Below are 13,111 nucleotides of genomic sequence, written 5' to 3' on the forward strand. Positions count from 1 at the left end.
TACTTAAACTACTCTCCTTTGTAAATCTCAACTGCTACTCGTAAAGCTGAAAGTATGTTCTCTTACCTGAAAAGGAGTGAGGAGGATTTAAACTTCACCCAGTCAGAAGCAGGCTCTTGAGAGCATGCCTGATGCAGGCTGAGAACTGCAGGACAACTACAGTTCTTGGATAAGCTCACTCTTTCCAGAAGGGGAGGAGGGGGCAAGAGAAGGGATGAGCAAGCTCACGCAGCCCACAACGTACCAAGACTGGTCCTTGAGGCAGAGCCCCTCCCCTTGGCCACAAACTGAGAGGTTGGGCCAACAGTGCCCACAGCCACAACAAAATATCCAGACAGAGCCGGCCGGCAGAGACTCTTTTCACCGTTCTAAGCAGAACAATAAATACAAGCAAATGCTTTTTACAGGCGTCTTGCCGACTAACTGCCCAGGAATGAGTAAGAGGTCCTGCACACAGCGTGTCCCACCAGATCAGAGGTTGGGGGTTATCAACAGAAAGAGTAAAACTGGAAACGTACACCTGAGGTCTTCCTTAAAAAAAATTCAAGGTATAAACGTGAAGGAAAGCAAAACTCAAGGCCCGCAATTCCAGAGATGCGGTAACTTAAATGCTCCTGATGTTTCCACTTCCCCATCCGGTTGTCTCTTTTACCTATTTAACCTCCTTTATCATCCCTTGAGGGCTCAAGAAAGGAAATAAAACTTTTTGGACTTTCAAGTTACTAGTAATGCTGATACAAAGAAAAAATCAGTAAGAATATCTAAAGTGAAGGCACCTGAGGGGCTCAGTCGGTTAAGCCTCTGCCTTCCCCTCCGGTCATGATTCCAGAGTCGTGGGATCGAGTCCCGCACCAGGCTCCTTGTTCAGGGGTGAGTCTGCTTCTCTGCCCTTCCCCTGGCTTGTGCCCTCTCACTCTCTCAAATAAAGTCTTAAAAATTTTATATCTAAAGTAAGATCTGGAGATTATCTCCCTTGCATAAATAGTGACATAGACTTTTGTCTCTAAATAGATTAAGAGGATTTTAATTCTACATTAAATTACACTTACTTGTATATGTAATACTTAAACATACAAGATTTAACCATCCGTGAATAGCAATTAACAAGAAAACAAAACAAAACAGACAAGCTTCTGCCACCAAAATGTGCTGAAGAACATACAATATTTCACAAAACAAGGTTCCCAGGTTAAATTTTAGGATGGTCAACCTATATGATCATCACCAGAATCCTATGCTGCAGGATTTCTCTGAGTTTGTAATAGAATAGACCAGTGGTTCACAGCTGCTCCACCGAGATAATTAAATCAACTCTGAACCCTTGTCAAATCACCCCAGCTACTCCAGAGCTAACCACTCCACACAAGCGATCCTTCCGTGTCATTTTAAGACAAAACTTCCTAAAATGAGTTACACTCCTCCAATCCTTCCAGGAAGAAGATACTTAATATGATTGCCTTAATTCATATAGATCCTACTGAACAAAATCATACCATTCTATTGAAGAGACCACTACATGTTGAAAAAACTTATTTTACTTAAAAAATTATTCAAGAGATATAGGATGGAGGATGTTGAGCAAAAAGCTTGATTTCCCTGAACCTTATTTTCTTCATTTGAAAAATAAGCAATAAAATCACTTGTAAAATAATAATTGTCACAAGGCTGCATGAGGCTCAAGAGAAAAATAAGAACTACAAAGCTCTGGGTACATCCAAGATACAGATATTGTTACAGTATCTCAAGATGTTCCTTCAGCCACTATCTACTGTAACAAAAAACCGGGAGCTAAACAGTAAACATTGTTTACCATGAAAAAACACCTATCTGTGTCTCATTATACACATAGATATGGGCTGGGATGTCCTAAAGATTGCGGAACGAACGTAATGCAGAGGAAAAGTTCAGACCACAGAAGGCATAAAATTACAAGTAAAAACTCCTTCTATCTTTCATATTAATTACAACCACTTTGGAGTTTTAGTGTACATTTGCCTGTAATCACTTTCAGATAATTCATATTCAAAATACAGTTTTCTAATGAATGAGGAGTTTATCCCATCTAAATTATGGTTTCTAGTAACCAGGTGATCTGAATTCTATCTCCTGTTGTTAAACTTCCTGGTCTGACAGGATCTTTTGCTGGTTTTCTTTGGGTTTTTTTTGTTTTGTTTTGTTTTTGTTTGTTCGTTTTGGTTTTTTGCAATGTCACTTAAATACGAAACAGAAGCCAAACAATCGGGGTATACAGAATGCAATGAAAATCTTATAAATCTCACTGCACGCACACACACACGCACACAAACTCACACAAATAATAACTATGCGAGGTGATGAAGGTGTTAACTACAGTTATCGTGGTAGTCATTCCGCAATAGATACTCACGTAGATCATCACAAGGACCTTCAACTTACACAATGGTATACGTCAATTATGACTCAATACAGCTGGAAAGTAAGTACAGCCCTACTAAGCAAATACAGCCATTAACCAAACTGTAAATACATATGTGAAGTGGGTGAGAAGATCGTGGTCTTCTAGTTTCAATAACCTCCCCCAACACCTTCAGCCTTTCCACTTTCCCCTTTTACATTCAACTAACCAGTGTACTAACAAAAACGTTCAAGAGAGAAAAAGGTGTACGCTTTGAATGTAAGTGTGTACACTTCAAACTTATGCGTCCCTTAGATCTCAGTAAAGTTGGAAAATAAATCAATACAGGTATAGCAACTATATAAAAAGAAAACTGCAAATTCTAATATAAAAACAACCAGTAATATAATCAAGAGACTGGATGAAAAGAGGAGAGGAAGAGTGTTTCATTTTGTTTTATTTTAGTTTTCATACCTGAAAGTCGGTACTCTATAAAGTTAGTAAATCAATGAACATAAGATTTTATATTATTCCTCAGAATTGCAATAATTACCACAAAAAAAGGAAAAGACAATTTTATACACCTAAGTTACAGAAAGAAAACAAGGATATACGAAGGTAATGCCTAACCTAAGATGCAAAGAAAACGTCAAAGTCAAACAAGCAGGGCTTCTCCAGAAACCCACCTGTGCCTTCAACCTCTCGTTCAGAGGATGAGGACGAGCTTTCTGCCTTGGCCTCACAGAGCCTCTGCCAGCTGTGGCTCTAGAAGAGCTATACCTGGACTTTTCCTTGAATTTGCTCCAAACATCACCAAATTTGGCAGACATGCTTCAGAGAGCCTGAACATTTGGGGGTCAATCCTTTCCTACTTTCAGTGAAGATTTTTTCCCCACTTTTCTGTAGAGGGTTTTGTCTCCACAGTCCCAGGGAAGAAAAGAGAAACTTTCACTCCACGTCCTCTGCCAGAAACCCCCCACCTCCCAACTTGCTCCCAGTTTCTAATTAACTTTCTCCATTCTTCCATTTTTCTGCCTCTACATGGCCTCCAGCTAACCACCTCTTCCCCTTCTAATCTCTTGGTTGCCAAACACCAGTGATGTATTGAGCCAGGCTACACTGCCAGCAAGATACAACCTTGGGCTTCTCCTCCTGGGTCCAGTTGGGTGAGGGCACCTGCACTCCAGGAAGCCCAGTCCGCAGACTGCACAAACCAAGCTTCCTTCCCCCACTGACCGGTGGTTCAGTGTTGACCAGCACACCACCAGAAAGGCATGGGAATTTTTAAAAGACAGCATTTTTAGAACTGTGTGTAAAGGAAGAACACAAAAATGTTTAAAGAGAACAAGACAAGGCTTCTATCTGGGCTTTTCTTAATTAGTTGATAAATACAGTTTACCAGTTTGACAAGGCCAGATAAGGAGACTCGGCAAGACAGAACAATGTTACTGTAATTCTATAAAACCAGTGAACACGAATGAAGGCTGTGTTTTCAGGGCAAATGGCATCCTTTCCAATTCCCTTTAATATATTTGTACAACACCTTTCCCTGTAGAAGCTCTAAGCTGTACATTAAGGTTATTGGGGGTTTTTGTCTGTTTGTTTGTTTTGACTCTCCCTACCAAAGGAATTTAAGATGTATCAGCATACTCATTTCCCAGGACCGGTAAATAAGAACACTTTCAGGTTCACGCAGATCTGCCTCTTTCCTTTCTCCATCCTCTCCCCTCAAATCCCCAAAACACACACAAATCATGCCTTTTACTTCTTTTCCCCAAAAGTGTATTGATTAAAAAGACCAAAACAATAATTTAGTAGCATCTTGATTCTTTGGGCCCTGCTAACAATTGAATTTAAAGCCAACGCCTCAGTACACTCAAGGTAAAGTCAACTCATTGTTGCAAGGAACAAAAGACAAGTTATCAGACATAATTATTTTCAAGCATGGTAACGACATTCTAACCAACACTACCGATTTGTTTCGTCCTGGCTACATCAACCACCTAGGAATGTATGAAACAAAAAGATGTGACAAAAACCAAAAAGAATACTCTCTGAAGAAATAAAATATGCGAACTTATATACTCACGAACGTTCCTCTAATTCTTCACTCAACAACTTCCATTGTATCACTGCTTATCACTCTCAATGCACTCTATCAATAGCATCAGTATTACTGAATCACATTACAAGTAACAAGTGGAGTTGTTTTGTTTAAAGCTAGAACAATCCACAAAGACACTTCCTATGTTCTATGTATTTTATCCTGTTCCAAGAAAATATATATATATATACACATACACACAAAACATGACATAAGCACTGCCAGATATTATTCAAGAGAGAGAACTTCATTTTTGTCTCACTATCTAGAGTCAAGAAGATACAGTTCATTTCACGGAACAGAACTTGTGAACGGGCAAAGCTCTACGCTGCAAGTCAGACCTCCCTGCCGTTGCGGACCTGACGTTGGTAACCCACAGCCCCCGGCTTTTAAACTATGTTGGGGAGCACAAGACGGTGGGTAAGAGCATCAGGCTGCCGGTGGGTACACCTGGGCTGGCATCAGAGCTCTTTGATTTCAGGCTTCTCTTAAAGGTGCAGACTGTGATGAAGAAGGTTTGCTGTGGGGACCTGAGGCTCTGTAGTGTCTGTAGTGTCAGCCAGCTCCCAGGTGGTGTGGATGAAGCTGGTCTGGGGACCACACGTGGTGTATGAAGGCTTTGGTCTACCTGGATACTTAGCCCACCACTTATGCACACCACAGAAACACACATGCACGCCCAGGCACAGCTAGCGAAAATGCAAAACACTGAATACACCATCCAATATCCCCTTCCCTCCAAAAACAGAACTCTTTCTTTAAAAATGGGAAAAGCTATGAACCACTCGGGATAACTGTTAAATATAGAATATTATTAAAAGAAAGGCAAGGGACTGTCTAACCCGGGGGGAAGAACTTGGGTTTTTGAATCAGACAGGCCTGGGTTCAAGCTTTAGTTGCACATACTAGCTGTTCATGTGGCTTTGGATTATTTACAGACCTCCTTATTTATTTCAGTTTCCTGATTTGTAAAATGGGGATAATAGTATCTATAAAACCGAAGACATCTCAAATTAGAAGTTGTCTCAAAACTAATTACTCTTTATAAGTCTATCTCATGGCTTGACACACAGTAGGTGCTAAGAACATGTCGGCTGCCTTCCTGCCTCCAAATGCATTTTTAATTACTTGCTAATATAATTCTGGCTTGCTTTCTTTCACTCAACTTGGGCCCTTTCCCTTTCTAGCAAACTGTCGGAAGACCTGCCACTACCAAAAGTCTTTTTCATGCTATTTCAAGCTGCCAACATTCGTAATTTCCCAAGAGAAAGAACCTTATTTCTTCGTATGTTCTACTAATCCTCAAGACCCAAGTCCGGAAGAAAACTATCTGTTTTCCACATGGCTTCTCTCTATTCTAAATCCTCGCAGGCTCTTTTTTCTTGCACAGACACAAAAAGGAAAGGAATAAAAGTCCTGGCCATCTTTCTCTCTGTCCCTAAAGAGACTGTAACTATCTTTTTCAATCAGAGAACCTTATTGTGGGAAACCAGCCACTCACTCCAAGCCACTCTCTGTATTCTCTTTTAGTCCCCAACACTGAAATCGATCCTGTTTCTTCAAGAAGCTATAAAACACATACATACACACACACACACACACACACACACACACCACCACCACCACCACCACCCACAGTTTTGCTGTGGTTTCCTGTAACCCAGTGAAAATGATATGATGCCCTAAATATCAGCTGGCCAATTTGACTCTGTTCCCTCATTGATTTGCCACATTATTTACTGAACACCTGCCATGCGTTTAGCACCATGTCCCGTGCTAAATGTATACTGGTGCATAATAGTCACGACCCACACACCCTGGAGGATTTAACTCTCCTGACCTTCACTCTTCTTATTCCTAAAATCAGGCCGCACCACCAGAGCCCAGCGCAGAGGAGGACAACTATAGGATATATCTAAATAAGCCACAGCAAAACTGTTAGGGCTCAGCTCTGGCCACAATCTACTCAGAACATGCATCGGGGCACTGTCCAGGTGAAATCCACAAATACAAGAGGTCTCTACTAGACCACTAAATACTGGCCGACCCTGCCCACCATGCGGTCCTGGTGGGAATGGAGTGGCCGCCCCCTCAGAGACACAGACCCCACTGCAACGTCAGGTGAGATGTTCCCATAATCAGCCCACCTTTTCCCCCTGACCATGAGCCCCTGAACAGGCTGAAAGCTCTCAGAAGCTTTCCGAAATTCACCGGCGCGCTGAACCGCAGACGGTGGAAACATTATCACCAGTCACATAAGCCACATTTAGTATCTTGATGCCTATCTGCAGCTGTAATGCTTAATTTTAATATTTGCTATACTCTTTTACAATACGGGGGTGCTTAAGTGGCTCAGTTGATTAAGCCTCTAACCCTTGGTTTTGGCTCAGGTCATGATGTCAGGGTCATGAGATGAAGCCCCGCATCAGGCTCTGTGCTCAGCTCGGGGTCTGCTTGAGATTCTCTCCACCCCCTGCCCCTCCCCCTGCTCATTCTCTCCCTTCTTCTCTCTCTTTCTAATAAATAAATAAATAATAAAAACTCTTTAAAAGTAAAAAATAATTTTTTATAATTATTTTATAAGATAAATAAGATAAAATTGAAAACAGAGGTGTTGGGTGAGAGGAAATCAGGTTTTTTTCTCCCCCCCATCTTCAAGTCTGTTAAAACTTTCATCAAGCTGAGTTCTATCCATTATAAACCTCATCACATATGGAAGTGCTGTTATTGGAATCCTCTTGATTAAGAATTCATATAATGTAAAGAGCATCAGAAAAATGTAATCAAAATATATGGAAATTATGCGACCACATAATGAGTAAAACCTTCAGATGCAGATTAATTTATTGTTCACATTGATGAGCATAATTATGTCTATGGATTGCTTTTACAGAGACCTGTGAACAAAAGAAAGATTTCGCTTCTTCCCACGTAAGCCCATTAAGCCTCCTCATTTGTTACACGGGGAGACAAAAAGACACCTTTCACTTTTCTCACCATCAAATATACTAATCCTGGATTAAGCACGGAGAGTGCCTGTGTAGATGGAATGTCATCTTGGTAACAGAGAAGGGGATATTATTCCCAATGATCTTCCAACAGGTATTTGAAAGAGGCCCAAAGCCCTTGGAAACTGCAAATCAAGTATGTGTCAAGACTGAATCAAGGCTCAATTTAGGGCCATTTTCTAAGTAGTCTGCTTTAAAATCCAGGGGTAACCACACCTTCCTCTATGGATCACAACTTGGGTAAAAACTACCCATTGGCCTTTCTACAAAGCAATATGAAAGGTCGTCTAAGAGCCAAGTGAATACTTGAGGGTTAATAATTCAGAAAGCAGCTTTGCTTGGACAGGCTGAACTAATAAGGGCCTGAACTCATTTCAGCATTCCTCGGCTTCACTTTCCCCAAGAAAATTCTGAAGATGATAGAAAATCTTCTGTTTTAATGTTTTTTTAAAAGATATTATTTATTCATTTGACAGAGATCACAAGTAAGGGGGGGGGGCAGGCTTCCCGCTGAGCAGAGAGCCTGATGCCGGGCTGGATCCCAGGACCCTCTCAGTGATCTCAATCATGACCTGAGCCAAAGGCAGAGGCTTAACCCACTGAGCCACCCAGGCGCCCCTTAATGTTGTTGTTGTTGTTTTTAACTGAGCTTTATGCCCAACATGGAGCTAGAACTGAGGACCCTAAGATGAAGAGTCACATGCTGTCCTGACTGAGCCAGCCAGGCACCCCAACAACTTCAGATTTGGGGTAAGTGATTCCCAGAATGTAGGAACCCCTGCTAGTGGTAAACTACAAGATGATTTTAGGTGAATATACAGATTGAGCGTGGAATAACACAGAACTCCCCAGCAGGAAAGGGGGATACCTCTCCCTCCCCCTCTCTCTCTCAATAAAGTGAGCACCAGTCCCCCCATCTCTCTGATTTCTTTCTCTCTCTCTCTCCCCCTCTCTCTCTAATAAAGCCAGGGCAGGCCTCTGACTAAGGGGTTTTGGCAGGCAACTGGCATCTGCTCAGGACTGAAAGACACTATTTGCTTTTCATTTTTTAACTTTCACTGGATATCTCCACTATTTGTGGCACATCAGAGTTTTCCATGTAAGGCAGTGATTTAATGTTTTCTTTTTTTAATACTTTTTTTGTGGCCAAAAAGGTAAAAAACATGAAATAAGAGAGGTGGAACACAATCCTGGCACAAGGCATGAATGACTGATAGCTGGGAAACACTGTAGCGGATGGATTAAGATGGTCTGAGCTGGAATAGGGCTTCACAACTAACTTTGCTGTGTGACTGTGTGCAAGTTACTGGAGGTCTCTGTGCCTTGGTTTCCTCATCTGTAAAAGAGAGGTTGACACTAGTACCTACTTCAAAGGTTTATCATGAGGATAAAGGGGTTATTACAGGTAAAGCACTAATTTGTTACCTGGCATAAAGCAAGAATTCCATATAAATGAGGTATTACAGTATTTTATAAATAAATCTAGGTAAATAAGGATATATTCAAACTTGATCCTCGGCCCTGTGAATTACAAGGTAAAGAGACTTCTTCATGGGCTCCTGTACAGGTAAAAAACCAAACCAAACCAAACCTCTGTTTGGTTTTGCTTTGAATTAAAAATGCTACCAACTGAAGAGTTTTAAACTCATGTGATCCTTGGGAAACCAGAGAACCAAGTGTGCTCTCCTGAATTCCACTGTAATTTCCTTTCCACTCTACTTTTAAAATCCCAGTGACTCTATTACTAAGAGTGTAAATTGAGGCTGCCATTCCTTCTCCTTATGACACCAGCTAAAATGTATTTACAGCCAGGCACGGGTCCCTCCAACATTTTCTTCACATTCTGCCTGAATCATGCAGCACCTCCCAAATTGCTGTTTTCTTGATACTGCCCCAGTAAATGACTTTTTGTTTCAATTATGGCCACATTACCTGCAATGGCTTTTTAAAAATCTGCTTGAATACTGCTATGGTCTGAATGTTTGTGTCCCCCCAACACTGATAAAATCCTAACCCCCAAAAGATGATGAGATTCGGACAGGAGGGCTTTGGGGAGGTACTTAAGTCATGAGGCCAGAGCCCTCATGGATACGATTAGTGTCTTATAAAAGAGGCTCCAGAAAGCGCTCTAGTCTCTTCTCCCCTGGGAGGACACAGGCAGATGTCTGCGATCCAGAAGAGGGCCCTCACCCCACCAGGCAGAATCGAGCGTCCGGAACTGTGAGAAGTAAATCCCTGCTGTTGATAAGCCACACTTGTGGTTTATAAGCCGTAAGTCCGTGCTATTTTGTCAGAGCCCCAACAGACGAAGACTTAAAAGCCAATAGGTATCACTTATTTATCTTTCTCTTTATAGGATTTTTCTCTCTCCTTGGCTCCAGGGGAATTCCTCCCATCGTTCACGCAGTTTAGTGGGAGCCCCTTGAGTGAATCATAGAATGGAGAGGGGAAGTCACTCTCTGTCAACATCATAAACTTTCTTTATCACTCTCCAGTTTAATGGGAACTTCGGACTGAAATGAAGGACAGAGAATACTGCTCGGCGATAGTGGCTTAGAGATCCACACGGTTCAGCCAGGCTCCTGAAGGTGAGTTCACTCTCTGCCCAATATGGCTTCCCGAACAATAAACTTTAATTGTCCCATCGAATCCCACAAATGATCATCTCTGCTAGAACCCAACTAGAAAAGAAGAAACAACCCTGTATCTACTGTGAAGGAAAATGGTTAACAATGAAATTAATGACTGCAAATGTAACCTTCAAGAGGCACAGAGCCCAGTAATCCCTCCAAGAACAGATAATACAATCTGATTGCTTCTGAATGTCAAATGTACCTGCAAGAAATAGCTATGTAAATTTCCAGGGCAGGCTTGGTACAAGGAGTCCAAAGTTAATTTTTAAAACCAAAGTCATTGTTCGCATCCCTCTCCATTCTGTCAAAATTCGCCCTTTCCTTCTTTCATTTTTTAAACGATCATGTACTCACAACCCCGAGGCAGCTCTTCAGACTGACTTGGAGACAGGACCCCGGGGCCATGTACGTGGGTGCAAACCTCAGGTCTGTGAAATCTTGGCATGTTACTTAACCCTTTTGGGTCTTAGAAACATCACCTATGAATGGGATCAGAGCACCCTACCTCACAGGATTGTAGAAAAGGGTTCCATTTATGTCATGTGTCTTACTCCCTGACAGTTCAGCTAGAGAGCACACAGGACACAGAGCAATATTGCCGTCCCAAAGAACTGCAAGTGAGGTCGCAGAGTGCTCACGGAAGTCTGGGTGCTCAAATAAATGTGGGAAATATTCTAGCTCCTGCGTCCTGCTAAGACCTGGGACGGTAGGTGGCCCGTGGCAATCGATCGATATTTGAATGACATGAAATTAGCATGCTGATCTGAACATCAGTTCCCCTAGGAAAGGGGGCCAGAGCAAAGAACAATCAGAAACTTCCCATTCCAGTAACCATCAGCCTCCTGAAGATTCTACGGACAGATCACCGACAGAATTCACCTGTGCATACTTTATGCCAACAACATGTCTAAAGTTTGGGCCAAGGCATTTGTCTTACCATCCTGATTGTGACACGACTGCTTGTTATGACTCCCCATCCATTCTCTGCTCCATTGGTCAGACAACCTCAGCTGAAGTGTACAGTTTCAGGCTCTGTTGTAGCTGGGTGTGACTGTGACCACATGCCACCTAGCACTTCCAGGAAAGCTGCAGAAATGAAGAGGGTCGCCTCTCAACGGAGAAGGCCCCTTCCTTCTAATTCCCTTTTGCTGGACATGTGGGCAGCAGACACACTAAACTGGCCCTAAGTGACCTTGCAAAGGGAAATCACATGACTAGGACTATGGGGACAGAAAGATGGGAGTCTGGGCTCCTGATCACAGAAGGAAATCATCATGCCTAACTGAATTTCTCTGCCATGAACTTCCCATCTTAAGTCACTGCTACTTTAGGAATACCTGGGTGGCTTCGTGGGTTAATCGTCTGCCTGCTGCTCAGGTCGTGATCTCAGGGTCTTGGGATCGAGCCCCACAACAGGTTTCCTGCTCAGTTGGGAGTCTGCTTCTCCCTATCCCTCTGCCCTAACTAGTGCATTTGTTCTTTCTCTCTCTCTCTCTCTCAAATAAATAAATAAAATCTTTAAATCACTGCTATTTTACATTTCCCTGCTAAAAACAGTCAAAACTAATTGCAATTGACACATCAAACATAATTAATTTGACACATCAAAATAAGTCTCCCGGGAGCACATATTTAGGAATCCCTGAACAGCTTTCCGGATTTCTCAGGACCATTTACCCTGTTTTGAAAAATTATATTTTATAAAGGAGGCATTGCTTTCATTTAGATGTAAAGAAATAGTGAACTAATTTGCTATGCCCCACTAATTTGCTATGAAGAACACCCACTTACCGAAACACCCACTTGGCTGCTAGGGCTTTAGCTGTTAATACTTTACCTTTTCCTACTAAAGAGCAGGGAGCCAAATATTAGGAAGTGAAGCCACCAGATGAATCCCATCCATGCACGTGAGCCCCCCTTTCTGCATCACTCCGTGAAGGAAAACATACCTGGCTTCCCATCTCCACTCTTCCTTGTGGCCCCTCTTTAAGCAGCCAATTATACAGAAATTACTTGTTTAGGCTTATTCCTCGGGAAAATCCCGAAATTACATAGCTCCGCCAGCAAGGCCAGGAAAACAAATCATTTGTGTTGCGGCTGAGCCATAAGGCTCACATCATAAACACAGGCAGAGGGTGCACAGTTCTGCTCTCACAAAGCCATTTGGGAGAAGATTTTTATGGCAGCAGCTGAAATGTTTCTACCAAAACAACACCTACACTTCGCTCGAGTTATTTTCAGAGGAGGTTCCCCCTACTGCTGCTGAAATCGTTGAAACGTTTAGTTAAAAGCGTGGGTTCAGGGGCGCCTGGGTGGGTTCAGGGGTGTCTGCCTTCGGCTCAGGTCATGATCTCAGGGTCCTGGGATCGAGCCCTGCATCAGTCTCTCTGCTCAGCAGGGAGCCTGCTTCCCGTCCCTCCCTCTCTCTCTGCCTGCCTCTCCGCCTGCTTGTAATCTCTCTGTGTCAAATAAATAAATAAAATAAAAAAGCGTGGGTTCGCATGAGTCTGGGTCGCAGCCCCAGTGGGGGAACTGAGCAACCACTTCCTGGCTGGGTGGCCAAGGGCAGGTGCCTTCACCTTGCTGAGCTCCTCCGCTGGAAATCAAGTCCTCCTGGAGAGTCGTCCGAGGAACTGATCAGACAGGCTTATAGCACGATGGCTACATAATGAGTGCTGCAAAAATTTGAACTGTCTTCTTTCTTATCCTATTTGATGCTAAATGCCTTGACTTGCCTGGGGAAGGAAGACCTGAGGACCTAGGGGTAAGCCATATTTAAGGATACCGAGTCAACAGTAATATAAAATTATACCTGTGGTAACAATGTATCTGTAGAAACTACAGAACACTCATTATCTGCAGACCATTTACACAGCTCTTCCTGGACCCTCTAGGACAGAGTTAGGACAAGGAAGTCAGTAAAAACACTGACTAGCTAAGGGCGACTAGGTGGCTCAGTCGGTTAAGCGTTTGCCTTTGGCTCAGTCGCGAT

General features: G+C 42.6%; 1 protein-coding gene across 7 annotated transcripts in view; it reads right to left on the reverse strand.

Moving 5' to 3' along the window:
* PLCB4 (phospholipase C beta 4) overlaps positions 1 to 13,111 on the reverse strand; it is a 412,481-nt gene that overhangs the window by 306,378 nt on the left and 92,992 nt on the right. Inside the window, exon 1 of one of the 7 annotated variants that reach the window (XM_004751544.3) lies at positions 67 to 539. The exons of the other annotated variants lie outside the window; for them this stretch is intronic. The gene's annotated coding sequence lies outside the window, so the exon portion shown is untranslated. Of the gene's footprint in view, positions 1 to 66; positions 540 to 13,111 lie in introns of those variants that run through there. 7 annotated transcript variants of the gene reach the window in all.

This window comes from Mustela putorius, unplaced genomic scaffold (assembly GCF_011764305.1).
Source record: "Mustela putorius furo isolate JIRA1106 unplaced genomic scaffold, ASM1176430v1.1 tig00000874_pilon_pilon_pilon, whole genome shotgun sequence".
Taxonomy (NCBI): domain Eukaryota; kingdom Metazoa; phylum Chordata; class Mammalia; order Carnivora; family Mustelidae; genus Mustela; species Mustela putorius.